This window comes from Nycticebus coucang, chromosome 3, assembly GCF_027406575.1.
Source record: "Nycticebus coucang isolate mNycCou1 chromosome 3, mNycCou1.pri, whole genome shotgun sequence".
Classification (NCBI taxonomy): Eukaryota; Metazoa; Chordata; class Mammalia; order Primates; family Lorisidae; genus Nycticebus; species Nycticebus coucang.
The window spans coordinates 38,005,012-38,030,063 of NC_069782.1; positions in this window are offsets into that span (position 1 = coordinate 38,005,012).

The following is a 25,052-nucleotide window of genomic DNA, read 5'->3' on the forward strand; positions in this document are numbered from 1 at the left end:
GCCCTTCCATAATACTTTTGCATTTTCAAAGATTGAAAGCACAAGATGAGGCAGTTGACTGTATAAAGTAAATAAGTATAAGGAAAATGGGTGGAGATTTTATTCACTCAAGAAATAGTCTGAGTAGAGATGCTTACCAAGCAGTTAGAGCATGGGTGAGACATTTTTAAAAACCTAACAATTATCACCTTCCCAATACACTAAGTTCTTTTAAAAAGCTACAGTGGAACCTCTGTAAGTTGACCACCCAAGGAACTACAATAAAATGGTCAACATAAGAAACTAGGCCTACTTTGCTGATATGTACATGTAATGAATGTCCAATCTATGAAAATTAGGTCAACTTAAGGAGGTGGACGGTTATGGATGTTCTAGTGGTTAGAACAATGAAAGAAAGATTCAGTGAAGTTGAGCTCAGAAATACAGTCTAAAGGTGAAGGAAAAAAGAGCCACAGCAGAAAGTCAAAAACATGGAAACAAAACAAAACAAACAAATAAAAAACCCCACCAAGGTCCAGAAGGCAAGGCTCATCTTCAAAATGAATTGGATACTAGAGAAAACTGTAAATTAAACTTCATGCAGTTCTTCTAAACCTGAGCTAAACTTATTCATGCTAATAAATTATCACCAGTTTTTACCAGTTGGAAATGGGAAATCTGCTATTACAGCACAGTCTTTCTCCCTTTCTCTCTCTCCTGTTCTCTCTCTCTCCCTCTCTTTCGCTCTTTCTTTTTTTGAATTAATTTTTATTAAATTATAACTGTATACATTTATGGGGTACAATGTGATGATTTGATATACAATGTGGAATGCTTAAAACAAAATAATTAACATAATCATCACCTCACTTATTTTTATAGTCAGACATTTATAATATACTCTTAGTTGTTTTGAAATGTACCTTTGCGTTGTGTACATTAGGTGACATCCTGCCAAATACGCTCCCTCCACTCACCTTTCCCTCTCTCTTCCCGTCTCCCTCCTCTCTCCTCTTTCTTTCTGGCCTATCTTTGTGTTTTACCATTTGAATGAATGTGTAAGTGGTTATACAGAATCATAAAAAACCTGAATATCCAATACATTCCTTAGAAATAAAAACAAAGCAGAAGACATCATGTTTTCAGACTTAAGGTTATACTACAAATCTACAGTGATCAAAACAGCATGGTACTGGTACAAAAATAGAGATGTAGACATATGGAACAGAATAGAGAACCAAAAGATGAACCCAGCCACCTATAGTCTTTTGATCTTCGATAAGTCTAATGAAAACCTACATGGGGGAAATATTCCCTATTTAACAGTGCTGGGAGAACTAGCTAGCGACTATAGAAGACTGAAACTGGACCCTTGCCTTTCACCACTAACAAAAATTGATTGTCATTGGATAAAAGATTTAAACTTAAGGCATGAAACTATAAAATACTAGAAGAGAGTGCAGGGAAAACACTTGAAGATATTGACCTGGGAAAATCTCTCTCATCTCTATCTCTCCTCCATGTAGTTCTACAAGCTTGAAACAAACTAAAGAAAAACTACCAGGAGCCATTAATTTTTCCCCCAATATGAGTATAGTTCTATTTATACTGTGTATTTCTGTATTCTTCCTTAGACATTTTATCAAGAGTATTAATAATACATAAATAGCCAAAGCAATATGAAAGATATCTTTGTTATCAATATCATGCTGACCAAAATGTTAAAGTTTTATTTTAATTTGTCAATGTTTTTGCATTTTCTTCACTTTACAAAAGTAGTCTTTTAAATTCATATTCAAGTGCCTCTGTTTAAGGTCAAAACCTGTTATTATTCTCAGTCTTTTCGCTTTAAGATATTATTTTTTAAAAAGCAAACTTTCCTGTTTAGAATATCAAATGATGCAGGTATGGGCTCACCTTTTCATAGTCCCCAATTCTCCTATTTTATTTAACTGAAAACACTTGTACACAGATAATGCTAGGAAACTGACGAATGTTAACTGACAAGCACCTGGTACTTATTAAATAAGATCTAAAACTGATAATAAATCATACGGCCTTATTTTCAACTATAAAATTTGATACAAAGACACTCATTAAAACACTTTTAATATACACAAAAAATACTCTGATGGAACTATAATGTAACAAAATAAATATTCTAAAAATAAAATTTAATAACATTCTTCTTTTTTTTTTTTTCTCTTTCCATAAAAAACAATGTCTTTATTTCGCCTGGAACAATTGCTGTCCTTATTGCACCAGCTTGACTGATAATTTCCTCAGTAATTTTAACTAATCAGAGCAACCAACCCATTTCTGCCTGACCTAATGTAATAACAAATCAATCACTTTTCCATGTAGAGATTATTATCAATGAATGCTAAATTATTTTCTCTTCAACAGGAAACAACTCAATTGAGATAAGACCATGATGTTTAAAAAAGCTTTATACTTAACCAGAGACTCACCCATTTGAGTAAACTGTAAGCAATTAAATAGTAGCTTGATCTAATGATTAAAGAGTAATCAATACTAGAAAAAGAAAAGGAGCTGAGGGCAGCAAAACATTGATTTTCCAATGGCATCTCATTTATACACTTATGATACATCTGCTTTCTTAAAGTTCTGCTGTTTTAAATGAATTCCCACCTTATGTTTAAACATTTTTTAGATTGCTTTCTGTCCAGCAGTCAGAAAATATGTAAAAGTATATTCAGCAATGTGAATTGAAAAATATGGGAAAATTTTATCCAAAAAGGAAAGGAAGGAAGGAATATAAATTTTCTCTGCCCTGATTACATGTATGAATACTCCTACATATGAACTCCCAATATTTCTATTTGCATTTAAGTGATAAGACTTTAGTCAGTTACTGACTAAATTGTCCAGCTGAAAGTTCAGACTTCCTACTGTCACTAGGCAATTCTGATATCTACTAACATAATTACTTGATATCTGTGAACTGTATGCACCCCAACTCCATGCCTTAACTCAATGAAAGTACTGCTTGGGTGGGAAGTCCTTCCTGTATCACCTTCTGAAAAGCCATAACTAAACTACTGGATTAGATTAGTCTGTCAGGTTGTCATAAAAACATCACAGACAAGGTGGCATCAACACAGGGATTTATTTTCTCACATTTCTGAAAGTTAGAAGTCCAAGATTAGGGTACCAGCATCGTCAGTTTCCAGTGAAGACTTTCCTCTGGGCTAAGGTGGATGCCAGCTCGCTATGTGTTCCCAGGACTCTACTTTCCCACTTGTTGAGAGGTGAGACTCTGAGAGTGTCTCTTTTTATAAAGACACTAATCCCATTGGGTCATTTACCCTTAATTACTTACTTACAGGTCCTGTCTCCAAAGGCAGCCACCCTCAGAGTTGGGGCTTTAACTCCCACAATCCTGATAGGGACACAAACATTATTTATTTTCATAAAAAGCATCTCATAAGGTATGAGGGAGGTAATGAAGGGAAATATTCAGGAGCTCTGCTTAAAATATTTAACCTAGTACATGCTTTCAAATACAAATATAATATAGTCAATTATCAACACAAGAGGGAAGTGGAAAATAACACATAAGCTTCAAATATGGAAAAGCTTTTAGTTTAATAAACTTTGCCAAATGTTATTACAATGTACATAGAAGAGAATGGATTTCATGAAAAATCTTTTCAATTTAAACATAAGGATGCAGCATTTGAATTTTTTTAAATTCTGTACAAGTTACCAAAATAAAATCATAACATAATGAAGAATGCATTTTTTATTTATTTATACAGCAATATCAGCAGCAGTCTTCAATTCATTCTAAGGTTAGATACAGGTTATTATGAATCACGCTGGCACAGTTTTATGAGTAAAACTGCCTTTGACCTTCACATTTCCAGATGTTACTATTTGCTGTTTAATAGTCAAAACAGAGCTGTAAGCCACACTGAGACCTGGCAGAAATTCATAGTATAGTAGATCAGGCTATTTATTTTACATATCAACAGAGTTTGGGTGTGTCCCCAGTCAGCATATTCTCATAAATCATTATTATACACATTTTTAAAGGATCCTTTGAATTAATGGCTGTATGCTATTCTTTTTTTTTCTTTCCCTTCATATTAATTTGAATAAATTGTTACACCTGCATCAGCTAAAAATAAAGACAGAGAATAATAGTAACATTAATTCCTCTACCCTTCAATGTATCAGGAGAAAATGTTGGCACCTTTTAAATGTCAATGTCAAATAAAATTTGGGATTGGTGCCATGTAAATAAGAGGTAACACACATTATTTTATTGGAGAGAATGCTTTTGAAATACAATTATTACCACAATCTTGGCTTGGCGCCTGTAGCTCAAACGGCTAAGGCGCCAGCCACATACACCTGAGCTGGCCCGTTGGAATCCAGCCCGGGCCCGCCAAACAACAATGACGGCTGGAACCAAAAACTAGCTGGGCGTTGTGGCAGGCGCCTGTAGTCCCAGCTACTTGGGAGGCAGAGACAGGAGACTCACTTGAGCCCAGGAGTTGGAGGTTGCTGTGAGCTATGATGCCATGGCACTCTACCCAGGGCAATAGCTTGAGGCTCTGTCTCAAAAAAAAAAAAATTAATACCACAATCTTTTTAATGTTCGAAATGCATTTCTAAAAACAACATAGAAGTTATCATTAAGGATTTTTCATTCGTATGAGAGAATCATCATACAGGAATTGAATTTCTTTAGTTCTTTTTATTTGTAAGTGGAAAAAAAAATTACTTCCTAATGTCTAGCAGGATATTTCATTCTCAACAACCTTAAATTCCTAAAATCTTGGATGAAAACAAAAATAAATCACCACTATATATGAATATGTGATATATTTTTAACCCATACTCCAAGGTAAAAATTCTCATAATCATTCCCATACCTACAATTTACAATATACTATGTATTTATATTTCAGTGTAGAGTGGGGTTTTTATTTTAAATATATGAAATGCATTTGTAAATTTTACACTTTTAATTCATTGACTTTTTCTTTTTTTTTTTCCGTCATCCTTCCACCAGTATTGAATACATACTCTATGGCATTACACCATGTACCAAACACTTTATGTGGAATCTCTTATTAAAATTCATCTCATTTACAAATACTAACAATCCAGACATGTTGTCTCTCTACTCTTGGTGAGGAAACAGTGAGATTGAGTAACTTTCAGCTATTCAAATAGGCGTCAATTATAAATCAACTCACCTTGTGACCAAGATTGCCTCATTAGAGTCCATGACACTCCCGTCTGATATTGAGATTTTAGAGAATGTATGGATAAATTATACCAATAAAAAGAAGAAAAAAAGAAGAAAGTGTTTCTAATTCATGGTAGGATGCTTCTCTTCATAATCCTGTCCCTGGAACAGCTATGTCAGCAATAGTTGTTAGAAATGCAGATTCTTGGGTCTCACCCAGACCTGCTGAATGAGCTCTAGTTAATGAAGCTCCGCAGTGCGTGTTTTAATACATCTTCCACATGGATCTCGATAAACTTGAGAACAAATGTAAATTTGTAAATTTGCTCTTCTGAATTGATTAAAGTTTGCTTCTCAGTTTGTGGATATTTCTTCTTTTGGAAAGATTAATTTGGAAGAAATTTTAATACTTCATCTAGGAAGAAGTAACATAATTAAGGAGACATAAGTGCAGAAAAATGAAGTGGACATCTTCCACATCAGTTGAGGAGAGGAATATTTCTGCTTAAACTATATTTCTCAGATATAGTTGATGCCATCACATTTACGAATCTATGAGTTTTTCTTCGAAGGGTAGATGAAAAAAGATATGTATACTGGGGTAAAGGCCAAAAAAGTCAATGTATGAAAGTGGAAGAAGTTGGCTCAGCACCCTTAGTTCAGTGGTTTGGGGCCGGCCACATGCACCAGGGCTGGCGGGTTCAAACCCGATCAGGGCCTGATAAACAACAAAGACAACAACAAAAAAATAGCCGGGCATTGCGGTGGGTGCCTGAGTCCCATCTACTGAGAGGCCGAGGCAAGAGAATCGCTTAAGCACAGGAGTTTGTGGTTTCTGTGAGCTGTGAAGCAACATAGTGAGACTGTGTCCCAAAAAAAAAAGAAATAAAATAAAAAGAAAGTGGAAGAAGTTGGGGTGGTATATAATGACAGGGAGCTGAATAGAAACAAGCCACAAGAGAGATTGCACATCACAGTCACTAAGGATGCTAAGCCATTCCAAGGACCTTCTTAACAACTTTTATGTTTTTTTTTTTTTTTGAAGTTTTTCTGGCCAGAGCTGGGTTTGAACCCACCACCTCCGGCATATGGGGCTGGTGCCCCACTCCTTTGAGCCACAGGTGCCCGCCCCCCTATTTTCTTTTGATTCATTTATAGTTGCTTTTTTTTTTTTTTTTTTTGCCTTATTTTTCTTTCTGCCATATATTCTAGGTTATGTGCCCCATGGTGTTCACCTTTAGCCTTACCCTAAAGTGAAGGCTAAGGCTACTTTAGCCTTACCCTTTGAATAACCGTTTAATATCTTAGTTGAACATTTTAATTTCATTTAAAAGCATATCTATTTTGCCTACATAATTTTATTTACCTTCTTTATTTTACTTTTTAGCTTAACTTATTCTAAGTATTTGTTCAGTGCCAAAAAATGTGTTTTCTTTCCTATATAGCTCCTGTTTTAAAAAACATGCTCTTTTGGATTTTAGATCAATAAAAACATTTCTATACACACGTGCACTGTGCTTGATACATTTCTTGCATTGGAGTGACTTAAACTAAGGTACTGTAGTATTTGGGCTAAATGCACTTTTCCAGGGGGAAAGGGACGTAGAGTTTAAGTGATTGCCAGAATGTTTTCCACATATGGATAAGGTGGTTCTTGGTCTAATTTTGCCTGTGAGAGAACTTTTTGTTTTTGTATCTGAAAAAAAAATTATTAATCGTACCCAGTTTCACTCTCAGATATGCCCCATTTGGACAATAAAGCAGATAAATACCCAATATATGGGGAAGAAGTTGAGTTAATCTCTGTGCCCTTTAAAAATATATATACAGCCAGCAAGCAAGGAGAAAAATATATTTAATTTTCTAATCACACACACACACACACACGTATAAACATTTTCATAGATCTAGCAAATACAAGTGGTTTTTGTCACATGGATGAATTGTATCATGCTGAAGTCAGGCCTTCAGCGTAACTGTCACTAGAGTAGTGCACACTGTACCCAATAGATAAACTTTCATCCTTTATTCCTACCATTCCCCCTGTTAGTTTTCAAAATGCATTATACCACTTTCTGATAATATAAACCCATTGTTTAGCTACCACTTATAAGTGAGAGCACATGGTATTTAGTTTTCCATTCCTGAGATACTTCACTTTAGCGTAATGGTCTCCAGTCCCATTGCTGCAAAGACCTTATTTCATTCTTTTTATGGCTGAGTAGTACTCCATGGTTTGTGTGTGTGTGTGTACCCTACATCATTTTCTGTATCCATACATCAAATGTTGGACACCTATGTTGATTCTATGTCTGTGGAATTACTAATTTTATTGTAGTAAACATTTGGGTGCAGATGTCTGCTTCATAAAATGACTTTTCCTTTGGGCAGATCCTCAGTAGAGCAGTGGGATTCTTGGATAAAGTGGTAAGTCTGCTTTTAGTACATTGAGGAATTTCCTTACTGCTTTCCACAGTGGTTTGCTATTTCCTCAGACAATGTATAAACATATACTTCATACCACATTTGTTATCAACACTGATTTGTATTTCGTCTTTTTAATTATGGCCATCTGCAGGAGTAAAGTGATATCTCATTGTGGTTTTAGTTTGATTTCTTTGGTGATTAGTGATGTTGAGCATATTTTCATGTTTACTGGTTGTCCATCTTTTGAGAAAATCTCTTTGTGTCTTTCCTGCTTTTTGATGGGTATATATATATATTTATTTGTTTGTAAATAAAACAAATATAGGATATATATCTATATATAAATATTTGAATTCTTTGGAGGTGTTGGATATTAGTCCTTTGTCTGTCAGAGGTATAGTGTGCACACATTTTCTACCAATTTATAGGTTGTGTTATTTTCTCTGTTGATTATTTCCTTTGCTGTGCAGAAACTTTTTAGTTAAATAAGTCCCATTTATTTATTATTGTTGGTTCTGTATTTTCTTTTGAGGTCTTACTCTTACATTCTTTGCCTTGTCCCATGTCCAGAAGAATTTTCCCTATATTTTCTTACAGAATTTTTCAGTTTTAGGTCTTACATTAAAGCCCTTAGTCCATCCTGTATTAATTTTAGTATATGATGGGAAATTGGGATCTAGAATTATTATTTTTGTATGACTATACAGTTTTCCCAGCAGAATTTGTTGAATATGATTTCCTTTCCCAAGTATATGTTTTTCTCTGCTTTTACAAAAATTAGTTGATTGTAGCTAAATGGCTTTATTTCTGGGTTCTCTATTCTGCTCCATTGGTCTATGGTTTTGTTTCTGGGTTCTCTATTCTGCTCCATTGGTCTATATATCTACAATTATACAAGTTCCATGCTGTTTTGGGCTAGCCACCCATCTATAAATTCACACTTTTTTCTGAATGTGCTCTATTTCCATACTCTGGTTGATTTTGACCATATCCCTTTGCATTGGATTACTATAGACTTTGTTTTTCAGTCTCTTTATTGAAATATGTATCCTCATGTGCTAGAGCAGGAGTCCTCAAACTACGGCCCACAGGCCACATGCAGCCCCCCGAGGACATTTATCCGGCCTGCCAGGTGTTTTTGCCACAGCTGCAGCCGACTCGTTCTGGCCCACCAGGTGTTTTTGCCGCCCTGCCTGTCATACTTAGCAGCTGACTTTTCCAGAGCCGCAGTGTGCATGTGTGGAATGTGCGCCAACTCTCCAACTCTGCTCCTTCTCTCTGTCTCTCCCTGCCCCTTCTTCTCTCTGTCTCTTCCTGCTGGGTATTTTGCCGTCCTAGTCCTGGCCTGCAGTGCGCATGTGTGGAATGTGCCCCATACTCTTGAACTCCTCTTCTCAGTCTCTGGTGTAATCAGAGGAGTCACCAGGTTGCCTGTGCAGAGCCTGCTTCTGCCTAATGACTGAAGTAAAAACAAGTTAGGATTTTTTTTTTTTTTTTAAGTTAGGAGGTTTTTTTGCAGATAGGGGGCACCTTTTTTTTGAAGTTAGAAGAGCCTTTTTTTTTTGAAGTTAGGAGAGCTTTTTCTTTTTAAGTTGGTTAGTTGGTTGGGGGTGGTTTCTAGGGGGGGTTGCATCACAGTGATAATGCAAATAGTCAGCGCTCAGAGGTAATGCAAATAGTGCTCAGTGGTGATGATAATTGTAAGTGCTCAGTGTTAATGCAAATTGTTAGTGCTCAGTATTAATGCAAATTGTCAGCAGTCAGTGTTATCGCAAGAGGTCAGCAGTCAGTGTTAATGCAAATGGTCAGTGTTCAGTGTTATCGCATGGGGGCCCCAAACTGGTAGTCTGCCTAGGGCCCCATGGGAACTTAATTCGGCTCTGCAGATAGCTGAGGAGTAGGAAACCCAATTTAATTGACAGTAAGTGCATTTATATTCTGACTGCTATTCAATTGTTTATGATGTTGTATGTTGTGTGCTGTGTAAGCCCCAGTCCACACTGTTGCGATCTCTGAGCAGTGCCAGTTCAGCCATATGCTTGTATGGGTGAACTCGCATTAGATTCAGAAGAAAAAAGGCATACATGCCTTCTTTTTTCCTGCAGTGGAATCTGATCACATGGGTGAGAAGACCCATGCGATCAGATTCCTGTGCGAGTTCACAGATCGCAGTGCGGTTCTCACAGGGTAGTGTGTGCTGGAAAGGTGGTGGAGGAACAGGCACTGTAATCATGACTGTTCCCACACCACACCAGTGTGAGCCTGAGGTAAAAGCGGAGTTCCACCATATGGGCACTGGCGAGGCTCAAATGATGTGGACTGGCAAGGCTGCATTGATGGACACTGATCAGACTGCAGTGATGAGCACTGATCAGACTGCATTGATGGGCAGTGCAGTCTATATGTCTCTGTGTGGGCAAAGTTATTGCTGGCATATTGTTTTTGGAGTGCTATCTATATATGTACTTCTCTAATAGCAATTTGGAATCCCTAGGAAACAATGATATCAAGAAAGAGAAAAATTGACTCAGAGTGTAGGATATTAAAAGGAACAGTGGACTTATGATTACTTTTTCATGCAGTACAGGGAAAGAGCTGTGTGTTTGATATGTCAGAATATAGTGTCTGTGTTCAAAGAATACAATTTGCGTCGACACTATCAAACTCAACATAAAGATAAATATGATTGTTTGGTCAGAGAAGTGAGAAAAGATAAAATATTAAAACTGAAATATACATTGACAACTCAGCAAAATACTTTTGTGAAGCAGAAACAGCTAAATACTTCATGACTGAGAGCAAGTTTTCAAGTTGCCAAGCTGGTAGCGTCCACTGGCAGACCATTCGTGGAGGGAGAATTTGTTAAAGAATGCCTTCATTCTGTTGCCAAAGAGATGTGTTCAAAGAAGGCTGATTTATTTAGTACAGTGAGTCTTTCAGGACCCTCAATTACATGAAGGATTGAAGAAATGGGAGACATTTTGCATCAGCGTTTGCAAAACTCCGCAAAAAAACTTTCCTATTTTTCCTTGGCACTCAATGAAAGTAAGTAATGATGTTCGTGATTCTGCACAACTTCTAATTTTTGTTCATGGGACGAATGACTATTTCAAAGTCACAGAGGAGCTTGCTGCACTGCAAAGCATCAAAGGAACAACTACAGGAGAGGATATCTATGAAAAGGTTTGCCAAACTGTGAATAGTTTGGAGCTGGACTGGGAAAAACTAGCCAGTGTGACAACTGATGGTACTCCTAGCATGTGGGGTCTAAGAAAGGAGTAATTGCTTGCATTAACCAAGAGATGGACAAACATAACCATTCTCATCCAATAGCCTCATCCACAAACAAGCGCTGTGTAGTAAATCACTGAAGTAGGACTCTGTTATGAAAACTGTGGTATCTTTTGTTAACTTCATTATAGGTAATGCACTAAACCACAGACAATTTCAGGAATTTAAGTCTGAACTAAATGCTGCCCGTGAAGATGTTCTATACCACACAGAAGTCTGATGGCTGAGTTGAGGGAGAGTTTTGAAACATTTCTATGACTTACTTCCACAGATTACAGCTTTTCTGCTTTCAAAAAACAAGAAGTACCAGAGCTCAAAGATACAGAATGGAAATGGCACCTTACCTTTCTGACAGATGTAACAGAGCTACTCAATAGTTTCAATGCGCAACTTCAAGGAAAGGGGAAGCTCATCTGTGATATGCAATCACGAGTGAAAGCATTTGAGGTAAAATTAGGCCTCGTCATCAAACAAGTGAAGGAGGAAAATTTCTGCCATCTCCCCACAACTCAAAATCTGTTAGTGGAAAATCCATTGGTTGCATTCCCAAATAAAACATGTGTGGATTCACTGGAAAAGTTGCAAAAGGAGTTTCAATTTAGATTTAAAGAGCTTCATCTCCATGAATAGAACATACAGCTTTTCCGTAACCCATTTTCTATTGACATTGAACATGTGGATACGATTTACCAAATGGAACTGGCTGAACTGCAGAATTGTGACTCTCTGAAAGACGCATTTAAGTCAAGCAGCCTTCCTAATTTCTATGCATCTCTCCCTCTCAGACATATCCTAATCTCAGGAACCATGTGCTCAAAATGGCAACCATCTTTGGCAGCACTTATGTCTGTGAACAGACTTTTTCCAGAATGTAACATCTGAAATCTCCAACCAGATCTAGACTAACTGATGCACACTTGCATCACTTGTTATGACTAGCAGTGAAAAACATGGAACTGGACATTGACCATCTCATTAGCCAAAATCAGGCCCATAGTTCCCATTGAAATACTGGTAAGTTTGTTGATTTAACTTTACTTGTTCTGCATTTTAAATATTGTATTTGTTCCCATTTTATTTTTTTACTTCAAAATAAGATATGTCCAGTGTGCATAGGAATTTGTTCATAGTTTGTTTGTTTGTTTTTTTAAACTATAGACTGGCCCTCCAATGGTCTGTGGGACAGTGAACTGGCCACCTATTTAAAAAGTTTGAGGACCCCTGTGCTAGAGTCTCACCGTGGGGGGAGGGTCCACTAAGACCTATGGAACTGGAGTGACTGACTGAAGAATACATAAAGTTAGGAACAACAATAAAGAAAGAGACACAAGACACAGAATAGAATTTTCAGAGGTGGGCACTCTGGCCAACCACCTGTTTGTGGGTTCTGATAAGTGGCCCTGAGTTTCTGTTCTACTCAGCTTTTATTGAGATCTCTTGGCCCAGGTGGTAAGCTGAGGGAGGTAACAAAGATACCAGCAGTTTCTCTGAGTGAGTATATCAGCTCCTATTGTTATTATTATTAACTTTACGGATTTGAGCAGTTTTGAGGAATCTGAAACTTGAGCCTTGTGTGGGGGGCAGCATCCTGTCTGGAGTCACACACACAGATTGCTAGCGAGGGGTTAAGCTTCGTTAGTTCACTGTGGAGTAAAATACCTCCTACAGAGGAAGAGGAGGTGTTAATCTCCTCTGAAGAATCTGTAGGAGAGAGGCATTTTCCTCTCATCACCACCACAGAGGAATTTCCTCTGTGATAAGGGATATAAGGCCTCCTACCCATATCTCAGGGCTTAAGCTGTTCCCTTGGTCTCTGCCTCAGTCAAATGCAAATCTCCACAATGGGTATCTGCTTTGTCTCCTTAATGGGCAGGACCTAGAAGATGGATCTTTTCTAGGTCTTGCCGTAATCTCTTTTATGGCCATTATTTTCCTCAGAACGTTCACAGAGCCAGAAGGGGTATTTGTGTAAGCCATATCCCCAAAAGGCCAGAGTTTCAGGAAAGGCCTGAAACTTGTTCAGGTAAGAAATTTAGCAATGGGTGGCTTAAAGTTAAATTAGCTAACTTTTCTTTGTTCCAACTCCTTCAGCTTACTTTTTAATTTTCCCTTTTTCTGAAGGGTGCCCTCCCCTGCCAAGAATGGGGTCTTCAGTCCCCATCTGCCTGCACTCGGGTATTATTTTAGTTAAACTATTTCAGCATATAATAGTTGTTTTATGTATAACTTTATATATACATTATCATTTTGATAGTGAATGTAAATTACATATAAATTATATATGAATAATTAATAAAGATCTATTTAGGATAAACATCCTAACTTGGTAAGAAATTGAAAATAAAAATAGAATAATCACTCTCACTCTCAGTATGAATAAGTTATCTATTTGACACTTAATGTTTCTCAAGTACCTCAAGTAATACAAAAATCATTTTTACTCTGCACTCTAGCATAATCGTTAAGAAAGGTATGTTGCCTAAGAAAATGCCATGAAGGCTACGTTGAACAGTTTGATGAGAATATTTCAGATTGTATATGAAACCAGCACATTGTACCCCTTGATTGCACTAATGTACACAGCTATGATTTAACAACAGCAAAAAAAAAATAGAAAAAGAAAGAAAAGAAAAAGAAAGGTACGTTGCTTTAGTCAACTGGAATCAGAATAGCTACATCCCAGACACTCTAGAGCTGCCCTAGGGGTGTTCATCGCATCTGATTATTGAACACTTGAAATGAAACTAATCTGAATTGTATATAGTGCAAAAGTGAGATTTTGAAAACTTACTACAATGGAAGAAGATAAAATATATCAATAATATATATTTTAAGTATATATTTACACATCAAAATGATTTTAAAATATTGCATTAAATAAAATCCATCATTAAATAGCCAGGCGTTGTGGTGGGCGCCTGTAGTCCCAGCTGCTCGGGAGGCTGAGGCAGGAGAATCGTGTAAGCCCAAGAGTTAGAGATTGCTGTGAGCCTTGTGACGCCACAGCACTCTACCCGAGGGTGGTACAGTGAGACTCTGTCTCTACAAAAAAAAAAAAAAAAATCCATCATTAAAATTAATTTTACCATCTTATTTTACTTTTATTTTAACTCTTATTACTCAGCATTATGTAATAGATTTTATGCAAGAATGCAATCACTGGGGGCAGAGGCAAGATGACTGACTGAAGCCAGCTTTCCATAGAGGCTCCCATCCAGAAGAAGAGTTAAAGTATGGAAGTTAAGCAAGTAACCTGGTGGATTAGAACTGAGCCAAGAGAGAAAGTTGAAGAATGCACATCAACCCTGCTGAAGTGAGCCATGACCCCAAGGATACAAACAAAAGGTACAAAATCCATCACCAAGCGGATGAGAGTCCCTTCCCCATGAGAACGGCTTGTAGTACTCCATACAAACAAGTGAGCGGAGTTCAAAAGTCCTCCCATAACATCCCACAGGAGAAACCCTCTAAAAACTGTACCTACTTTCCCTACTAGGTGCCATGGCATTCTCCTGCCAGGCATAAAACTGTGAAAAACTGTGTATATTTTCTACCTGCAATTCTGAACTCCTAGCACTCCCCTCCACTCTCACTCTGAGGTCGGGAAACCTGTCCCCCAGGAGTCCAGATTCTTGGGTATTTTCTCGAGAGGAGTGGATAGGGCGTAGACTGTTGCTTGTCAGTGCTGATTCTGTAGCATGGGAGTAAGGAGAGGATGGTCAGCTGAGAGGGAACCATACAGGAGCAGAGGTGCCCCAAGGCACAGAGCAGCAGCCACAGAGGCAACAATAGGTCTCATCCCTGGATATTCCAGAGTCACAGCCCCTGTCTCTCTGGGCAACCAGAGGAGGCCAGGCATCTTCTCTGGTGGCAGCCACTAGTGGAACAGATCTAGGATAGAAAAGCAGGCCCCATGAGTAAAGGGTTTTCCTGAGGCAGTACTGGCCTGGGTGAAGCATGGGGACTAGAATATGCATGCGCAGAGAGGGCAGATTCCCAAGGTGGGGCTGACCCAGAGGACTGCTTTACTGAGCCTAAGATGCATCCAGCCCTCAGGGGATCATTAGCTGAGACAAAGGAGGGCAGGAAGAGGCTGGAAATGATAGCTAACCGTGCTGCTGCTCGAATATAAACTGTAGCTGAGACCGGGCAGGGGCAACCTGAGTTGCAATTTCTGTGAACTCAAACACCGTCTGATCTCCAGGGGAATATAGCTGGGATAGAAACAAATTCTGTGAAGTTGTTCTGTTCTGTCAGTAACATCAATCAGGGGCAGGGCTGGAACTGAGTGAACAGCCCAAGCCTACATTAAGCACCCGAGGTTGTAAGGCCTCACCTTCCCTGCCAGATAGTGGCAGACAGCAACTGCCTGGCTGAGGAAACATTGATCTCCCTGTGATTCAGGCAGGTGCAAACCCCTGGAGTATCTGCTCATTGGAGGCAACTGGGTCACAGCCCTGCAGGGTTATCAGTGACTGGGTATGACAAAGGTGCAAGGTGGGAAAGAAGGCATCAACCTTCCCAGACTAATCTATTTGCTGGGTGGGTCCTCCTGACCTCACGGAGCACCAGAACGAGTCATATCTGAGTTGTCAGCAGCCCCCTGTGATCCAGTTGCCAGAGACCTTTTGAACTCTCCCACGTGAGACAGGTGCTGACTGAGACAATTGATTTGGACCTCTTGAACTAGGCTAATTGCCCAAGGACTATCCAAGTGGTATCCTGGGTGTGTGGTTGTGGGAAGGTTTGATTTTCCTTTTCCAATTGTTGCCTGTGGGGGGTAGGGTGACTTAATTGCTGGTATTTCTCCACAGCTGAGACTTCAACCCAGAGTAACTGGGTTACCTCACCTCTTTCATGTTTACATGGATATAGCTGGAACATATTCTTCTTAGTAAAGTATCTCAAAAGTGGAAGAAAAAGTATCTAATGTACTCAGCCCTACTATGAAACTAATTGATAGCTTTCATATGAAAGCCATAACCCAGTTATAACCTAAGAATATGGGGAAGAGGGAGAGGGAGGGGAGGGGAGGAGGAGGATGGGTGGAGGGAGGGTAATTCGTGGGATTACACTTACAGTGCGTCTTACAAGGGTACATGTGAATCTTACTAAATGTAGAATATAAATGTCTTAACACAATAACTAAGAAAATGCCAGGAAGGCTATGTTAACCCGTGTGATGAAAATATGTCAAATGGTATGTAAAACCAGTGTATGGTGCCCCATGATCGCATTAATGTACACAGCTATTATTTAATAATAAATAAACTTTAAAAAAAGAATGCAATTGTTTCTTGGAAGAATTAAAAGCTACCAAAAAGCCTGTTGGTGAATGGGAAGTTATTTTTGATAGTGAAAGTAAATAAATTGATTTCAAGCAGAGACAATTTGGGAGAAACAGCTAAGAAGATAAAATCCCAATGATGATCCTCTCACTACCCAATTTTGTAAATTATTTAGCAGAATATAATCACAGAGGAAAAGAGTTAATTTTACCCAATTTGGGGGCAATTATGAATCCTGTATAAAACAAATGCAGATCTAGCCAAAATAGTCCATTTCTACGCTGGTCCCATGGCGTTGTCTGGGACATAAAATTAATATATAATATGGCACATGCACACATTGTCTAGACATTCAAAACACATTCCGAAACCCAGTTTAATGGGAACACGTGTATAGCATTTTATTTTTCATTTTAACTCCCAAAATTGGCTTTCGTCAGTTTCAAAAAAGAAATGAATCCCCTTTCCTTACATTATTACTGATGATATCAGAACTGAAAAATAACAAATATTTGTCATAAATTTACCAAATAAAAAGTTTTGTTATTATAAGATAATACTATTTCTAATCATTTTTTTTATCTTTTTCAGGATGCGACAAGTCATTTCACAATTAAATGACTCTCTTTAACACTCTCTTTTTCATTTCTCCATATTTTCTCACAATCTATGCTATCCCCTTGATAAGAAAAAGGAATTCAATGAAAAAAGCCAACAATCCCATATATCTATGGGGAAGAGAGATGAATAGAACCTTCTCTAAAGAAGACAGATGAATGGCTAACAAACATATGAAAAAATGTTCATAATCCCTAATTATTAGAGAAATGCAAATTAAAACAACCCTGAGATATCATCTAATCCCAGCAAGACTGGCTCACATCACAAAATCTCCAAACTGCAGATGCTGGCATGGATGTGGAGAGAAGGGAACACTTTTACACTGCTGGTGGGACTGCAAACTGGTACAACCTTTTTGGAAGGAAGTACGGAGAAACCTCAAAGAACTCAACCTGGACCTCCCATTTGATCCTGCAATCCCATTACTGGGCATCTATCCAGAAAAAAAAGAAAAACCTTTTATTATAAAGTCACTTGTACTAGACTGTTTATCACAGCTCAATTTACAATTGCCAAAATGTGTAAACAGTCTAAATGCCCCTCAACCCAGGAATGGATTGGCAAGCTGTGGTATATGTATACCATGGAATACTATTTAGCTATTTAAAAATGGAGATTTTGCAGCATTTGTATTAACCCGAATGGAGGTGGAAGACATTATTCTTAGTAAAGTATCACAGGAATGGAGAAGCATGAATCCTATGTACTCAACTTTGATATGAGGACAATTAATGACAATTAATGACATGGTGGGGAGTGGCAGAAGGGGAGACCAGAGAGAAAGAGAAGGGGGGGTGGGGGAAAGTAAAAGAAAAAAAGTAAAGAATATGGTGACTAATTTTCACATAAGTTGGATTTAATTTTGACCAAAGTACATTATTTGAACGATAATTTTTAATTCAACTTGTTAATATGTTGTTCAGGATATTGCATCCTCGTTTATAAGTGAAATATGTTTGTAATTTGCCTTTATAGTAATATAAAAAAAAGAAAATGGGATTTTCTTTTCCAGTAAAATGTGGTTTTCAATTTACAGATATATCAGACCACACTGTAAAGAATCTTCATACAAATAAAGAAATATCTCTTCTAAGAAAAAAAAAATAAGGGAATTGAATAACAGTAACAAAGGACTGACAAGTGTGTAAAAGGACCCAGAAGGCACAATGCCCAGTAGTGCATTGCTAAGCTCTCTGTCGTATCCATTAGAGGTGTGTTATTTTATCTTCTCACAATAAGATCCTTAGATTTATAAGCTTTCCATAAATCTTTACCTCTGTTTTCTAGTGTAGCACTATTTAAAATACAATAACTATTTCCAGAACATTTTTTAGAATGTCCAGGTGCAGACACTGGAAGTGCATTTTCAAAAATGCATGACACAAACTTGTATTCTAATCTTATTTTTGAAGTAATATACCTCCTTTTCTAAATTGTTGTAAATTCTTCTGGATTTATAAAATATATTTTGCCTGTAGTATGTAGTCTATCTATTTAACATATGAATATACATTATTTAAATGGAATAATACTTGACATTAACAAATATATACTGAATGATGGAACATTTTTGAGGTTTTTGGCAGATCCTCATGGTTGGCTGATCAAATTTCTGTTCCCAAGGATGCTCTGTCTCTTCCATCTACGAACTTTAGAAATTAGGAAAGTTAAGTTTCAATCTTCCAGCCTTCATTGCCCTTAGAGAGGGTCACATGACACAGTTCTGATAATAAGATGTACATACATAAAAGTTTGCAAGGGGTGCTCATGAAAAAATTTTTGCTTTGTAATAAAAGGGCCAGGTATATGTCAACCCAACCTTTCCCTTCTTCCTTCCATAAATATAGATATTATTATATTACTGGATCCATTGCAATCATCTTGGGATCTTGGACAGAGGCCAAGAGAATTGCAGATACAGCAATAAAGATTATTGAGCTCCTGTGGACATTATCATTACTACCTCTGTTTGTTGAGTGATTAAAAAAAGAACAAAAATTAATTTATCAGGATCCTCAAATTTTTTAAACAGGGAGCCAATTCACTGTTCCTCAGACCTTTGGAGGGCCAGACTATAGTTTAAAAAAAAAAAAAAAAAAACCACTGGGCAGCGCCTGTGGCTCAGTCAGTAAGGCGCCGGCCCCATATACCGAGGGTGGTGGGTTCAAGCCCGGCCCGGGCTGAACCGAAAAATAGCTGGGCGTTGTGGTGGGCACCTGTGGTCCCAGCTGCTCGGGAGGCTGAGGCAAGAAAATCACTTGGGCCCAGGAGTTGGAGGTTGCTGTGAGCTGTGTGATGCCATGGCACTCTACCGAGGGCCATAAAGTGAGACTCTGTCTCTACAAAAAAAAAAAAAAAAACCACGAACAAATTCCTATGCACACTGCACATATCTTATTTTGAAGTAAAAAAACAAAACAGGAACAAATACAATCTCACTGCCTCATGTGGCCCCTTGATCATAGTTTGAGGACCCCATGAGGTTTCTGTGTTGATAACCAAGAAAAACAATACATCATAAAAATATTTCAAAAGCCAGGTGTGGATATCACTCAAATACGGTGATTACGTGCATTGTTATGTTGAATCACCTCCTTATCCCAATCCTCTGATTCCAGCTGCATCTACAAACCATCTAGAGCCAACAATCACAAGAAGACTATGGCCATAAAAGTTTTGCATATTTTTTGCAAAACTTTAATTCTGTAGGGTACTTAGAGAAAAAAGACAACATTATTAATAGAATTTGGAGATGGATTAAATTCCCCTAACTTCAAATCCTCTGGATGGTGCATTTTTGTTTAGGAAAGAAATAATGTAATTTATTCCAAGGATCCAATGTTTTTATCTCTCATTTCACGTCTTTTATATAATATTAAGAAAAAAATGGGGCAGCGCCTGTGGCTCAAAGGAGTAGGGCACTGGCCCCATATCCCAGAGGGTGGTGGATTCAAACCTGGCCCCAGCCAAAAAATACAATAAAAGAAAAAGAAAAGAAAAAAATGCATTGAGCCAGAAAAATTGAGTAATAATCTAGTAGCTCATGATTTTAGTAATTATCGTATCTTAATTTTTATCAATGTCTTTGTCATTTATTTCTGTCTAAGGCATGATGGCCAAGGTTACACTTAACATATAATTTGAATTGTTTAAAATACAATTTGTAGACAGTGACACTTCTGTGTACAGATGCCAAATAACAGGTTTCTCCCACCCCAAATAGATTTCCCAGACCTCATCTCTGCACATGTATTGTAAAATGGTTCCCTTCAGGCATTTTAGCAGGTTCAGAAAACAGTTTCGCTACCATTAGCTTCACCACGTCGAGTCAGAGGCGCTTCATAAACCTTTGCGTGGCCATTTTAATTTTATGGTTTATATTGAGAAAAAGTCATAAAGTACTCTAAACCATAAAAAGAATCAAAGACTAACATGCCCATGCTTTATTTATCACTATTTGAATATTTCAGGGCCTGAATCAATTTATAGAATATGTCATAGCCCCTTTTAAATTTCGGGATCATTCAAACGAGGCAAGAACGATGAGAAATACCCATCAAAACTGCATAGGAAACTGCCTGAGCAAACAGAGTGAGAAATAATAGTATTTTTATGTAATGTTATTTTATTTTATATTTAAAAAACAAAATGTGGAATATTTATTATGTAAAGGTACAATAAAAAGACTGATTTCACAGGAAATATTTTTGTTTAATTAAATCTTCACTAACATAGTGAAGTTGAATGATAAAATAGTCATAGAGAAAATATTCAAGATACAAGTTGTTTCTGCAATGTGCATAATCGTAACTATATTAACAGTTACATTTTCTTCCACCTTTAAGTGAGATATCAAACTAGAAAGGTAGCTATAATGCATAACAAATTACAATAAACATACAGTCAGATTCATTTAGTTATCCCAATTACTAATGCCCTTCAAGAAAATTCTCTCTTAAAATAAATCTATGAAATACCTCATACATAAAACAGAATAAATAAGTATGAAATATAAAATACACTACAAAACTTGTGAATTCAGCATAGCGCATCCCATAAATTTTGAATGTTCTTATCTTCATCCCTTCTATTTCACTGCCTAAAATTTACTATTCTTCATCTTCTTTCTCCATCATTTTAAGAAAATAATAGGTTATATAATTTTGGCTATGGTTGCCCTCTATCTAAACTGAATCCTACCACATGGACTTTGTAGCACTCACCCTTTGTTTTGCATTTTATATTCCTCACCTCTTCTGCAGATATCTCCTCTTTTCATTCTGAGTCATTTTTTTATGTGTGTCTGGAGATTTTTTCCATGAGACTTTTGTGAGAGTTAGTTAATTGTTTCAACTTTTCCAAGCTGTAACTTCCAATTTGTTGATCCTCTATTTACTTATGAGTTATAATTCTTCAATCCTTGCTTTTCTCTTGATCATTTCATTTTTTTATATTTTTGCATATCTTATGTGTAACATCTAAATTAGGACCCAAGGCTATGATTTTTAATGTTTTTTTTCTCTTTTAAATACATGTGTTAAGTGCTATAAAATTTCCTCCGAATCCATTGTTGTTGTTTCAACCTACAAATTTTGACGTGCTTAATACCATACAGAATCTCGTCTCACTCGGGGTGAATTATAGGTGTGCTATTGTTCTCTGGTGCTTTTTTTCTCCCTTCTGTCTTCTATATTGCCACTGAGCAGTAAGTCCAGATTCTTGCTAGCAATGCTCCTTTTTTCCTTACATACCACTAACTTATTTTTCTTGACTTCAAAGCTGTAAAGTTTCTTTACAATTAGTCCTGTTTAGAATGTGTTGAACTTTATCAATCTGAGGATCCATAGGAATACTATGACACCTTCTTTGAGCTCCAGTTTCTTATAGAAAAGTGTCTATTACCATGCTTTGGCCAGCTGCATGGGAAGATCAAGAGTAGGACTTACGTGAAGGTTGAGCTCACTGACTTACCTTTGTGCTGTCTGCATGGAAAGACTTGAACATCGAGGAACGGTAACAACCAGGGCCCTTCAGTTCACTCTTTCCATATCCGTGTGCTCTCTCCACCATAAAACCATCAGAGTTCTCATGTTTTCATATTACATTTTAGAGTTTCAAAAGCCCTTGTTTTAAAAGAGAGAGAGCCAGGTAGAATCTATATACCTTTTATATGGCCTTTCCTTGAAGGTTGTATAGTGCCATTTGTGAAATGCTTTGTACCATAAAGTTGCACTGGTCCACTAAGGTTCAAGGAGAGAAGGTTTGCTAGAAGAGGATAAGAGACAGATACAGATTGGTGAAGTCAAATCTGAAAAATCACAATCTCCCATAGGGTGCAAACCATGAGGTAACTTCTCAGAAAAACATATTGTCTATCTATAATTTGTTACAAAAATTCAGGTAACACAGAAATGAGCTCTGAACCCTTGGCATAGATAGTTATAACCTAAATCCAGGGGAGTCTCTTTCTCGATTCAAGACAAAGGTAGATAATTTTTCTTTAGATGTTGTTGGTAAGTTTATCGTTTCATCCAGCAGGAATCCATTCTTAGGTGGGGTCTTCTGTTTCAACTCCCCAACACGACTATCAAATTGGAGACTCAAGGCCTCATTTTTCATCCTTCCATGCCTTGTAAAACCAAAAGGTGATGGGTGTTGTCTTGGGAAAGGAGTAGAAAAGTAGTGGAAAGTGATCAGGAGGTAACTAGGCAGAAATACAGCAGAACCAAGGTAAGGTAACCACCAAAGGGACTGTGACAAACTGGTCACCATGTGGAGGTGGTCAACATGAGGAGCTAGGCCCCCTGTACTGATACTGACACATAGTTATAAGCTCAGTTATAAATCATAGAAATTCTGTAGACTTTCAAAGTAGAAGCCAAAATATAACATGTTTCAAGCTATTAACATGCCCAAAGAGTATTTTGTGTGTGATAGAAATAACAATGAAATCACACAAAAAACATCAAAGACTAGATGTCTTAATTTTTAAAAATGGGGAAAATTATGCCCAGGTATGGTAGGTCATGCTTGTAATCATACACTCAGGATGGCCAAACTGAGAGATTAGAGAATCATTTGAGAACAGGGATTTGAGCATAGCCTGAGTAACAGGGAAAGCCAGTACCTTAAAAAAAAAAAAAAAAAAAAAAATTAGCTGGGCGTAGTACTGCACTCCTGTAGTCCCAGTCCCAGTTCCTTGAGTGGCTGAGGCAGAAGGGCTGTCTTGAGCATAGGGGTTTGAAGTTGCAATGAGATTTGAGGATGCCACTGCTCTCTAGCCTGGGCAAAAGAGTAAGACCCAGTCTCAACAAATAAATGAAATAAAGTAAAATGAAATAAAATAGATAAAATAAAACGAAGCACTTTTTCTGAGATGAGTTCTGAGCTTAATTTTATAACATCATGACAACAGCTCTGATGGCCATTCCAAAAAACGAGTTCCTAAATTGCTTTGAAAGGTGGTCTAGGCATTAGTGTCAGTGCATAGCTTCTCCTTTTTTGTTTTTTTTTTTTTGCAGTTTTTGGCAGGGGCCGAGTTTGAATCCGCCACCTCCAGTATATGGGGCCACACCCTATTCCTTTGAGCCACAGGCACCACCCAGTGTATAGCTTTTCAATGGGAGTACTTTGAAGGTGACTATAGTGATATTTAGTAATGAGGTATGTAGCACTTTTTCTAGGATGAGTTTGTGAACTTGATTGTCCAACATTGTATACTACATTTGCTTTATTTGTTCAATTAGCAATTATTGATGAATACTTAGGCTATCTCTATATTTTAGCTATAGTGAATAATGTTCCAGTATCATAGTATGGAAAACATATCTTTGAGTTTGAAATATGAATTGCAATTATTTTGGATATATACACTCAAGTAGAATTCTTGGATCATGTGTTATCTTCAATTTTTGAGGGACCGCCATACTGTTCTCCATAGCTACTGTACCATTTTACATTCCCACCACCTGTGTACAGAGTTCTGATTTAATCACATCCTTACTAACATTTATCTTTATGTAAAACAGCTGTACTAACAGGTGAACATTTCACAATGCTTTTGATTTGCATTTCCCTGATGATTAGTGATGTGGAGCCCCTTTTCTTATACCAGTTAGCCATTGGTAAGTTTTCTAGGAAGAAATGTTTGCTCGAGTTCTTTGCCCATTTTTAATGGAGTTCTTGCTTTTTTCTTCCTCTTGTGCTATTGATTTGTAGGAATTCCTTATACATATTTAATATGAACCCCTTATCAGATATATGGATCATAAATTCTTTTTCACATTCCAAAATGTTTTCTTTGATTCTTCTGATAATTACTTTTGCTCTGCAATAGCATTTTAGTTTCATGTGGTTCACTTGTCTATTTTTGATTTTTTGTCTGTACTTTTAGTAATATATCAAAATGTCAAGAAGACTTCCCCTGTTTTTTCCTAAAACTTTTAGCCATTAATTATTTATAAATTTCTTTTTGTGTATAGTAAAAGGTCAGGGTCCAATTTTTTTTTTTTTGGCATATCCATATTCAGTTTTCCAGCTCCACTTATTGAAGAGATTATCCTTTTCTCATTATATAAGATACTTAACATTTTCGTTGAATGCGTGTTGACAGTACATGCGTAAGTTTGATTTTGGCTTCTCTTTTCCATTCTGTTGGCCTAATATCTGTCTTTCCGTTAGTACCATATTGTTTTAATTATTGTTGTTTGGAACATAATTTGAAGTCAGGAGTGTGATATCTCCAACTTTCTCCAGATAACTTTACCTATTCTGTTTATTTTTAGGTTGCATATGAATTTAAATTTTTTTCTACTTCTGTAAAAAAATACTTGGACTTTGATAAGGAGAGCATTGAATCTGTAGATTGCTTGGGTAATACTGTATATTGACATTTAAAGACTATTAAATCTTCCAATCTGTGAATATAAGATGTTTGTATATTTCAATTTTTTTTTTTTTGAGACAAAGTCTCACTTTGTTGCCCCTGGTAGAGTGCGATGGCATCATAGCTCACAGGAACCTCAAACTCTTTGGCTCAAGTGATTCACTTGCCTCAGCCTCCCAAGTAGCTGGACTACAGGCACCCTCCACAGCATCTGGTTATATTTAGAGATGGGTTCTCACTCTGGCTCAGGCTGGTCTCAAACATGTTATCTCAGGCAATCCACCTGCCTCAGCCTCCCAGATTACAGGCATAAGCCACTGCATCTGGCCTTATTTGA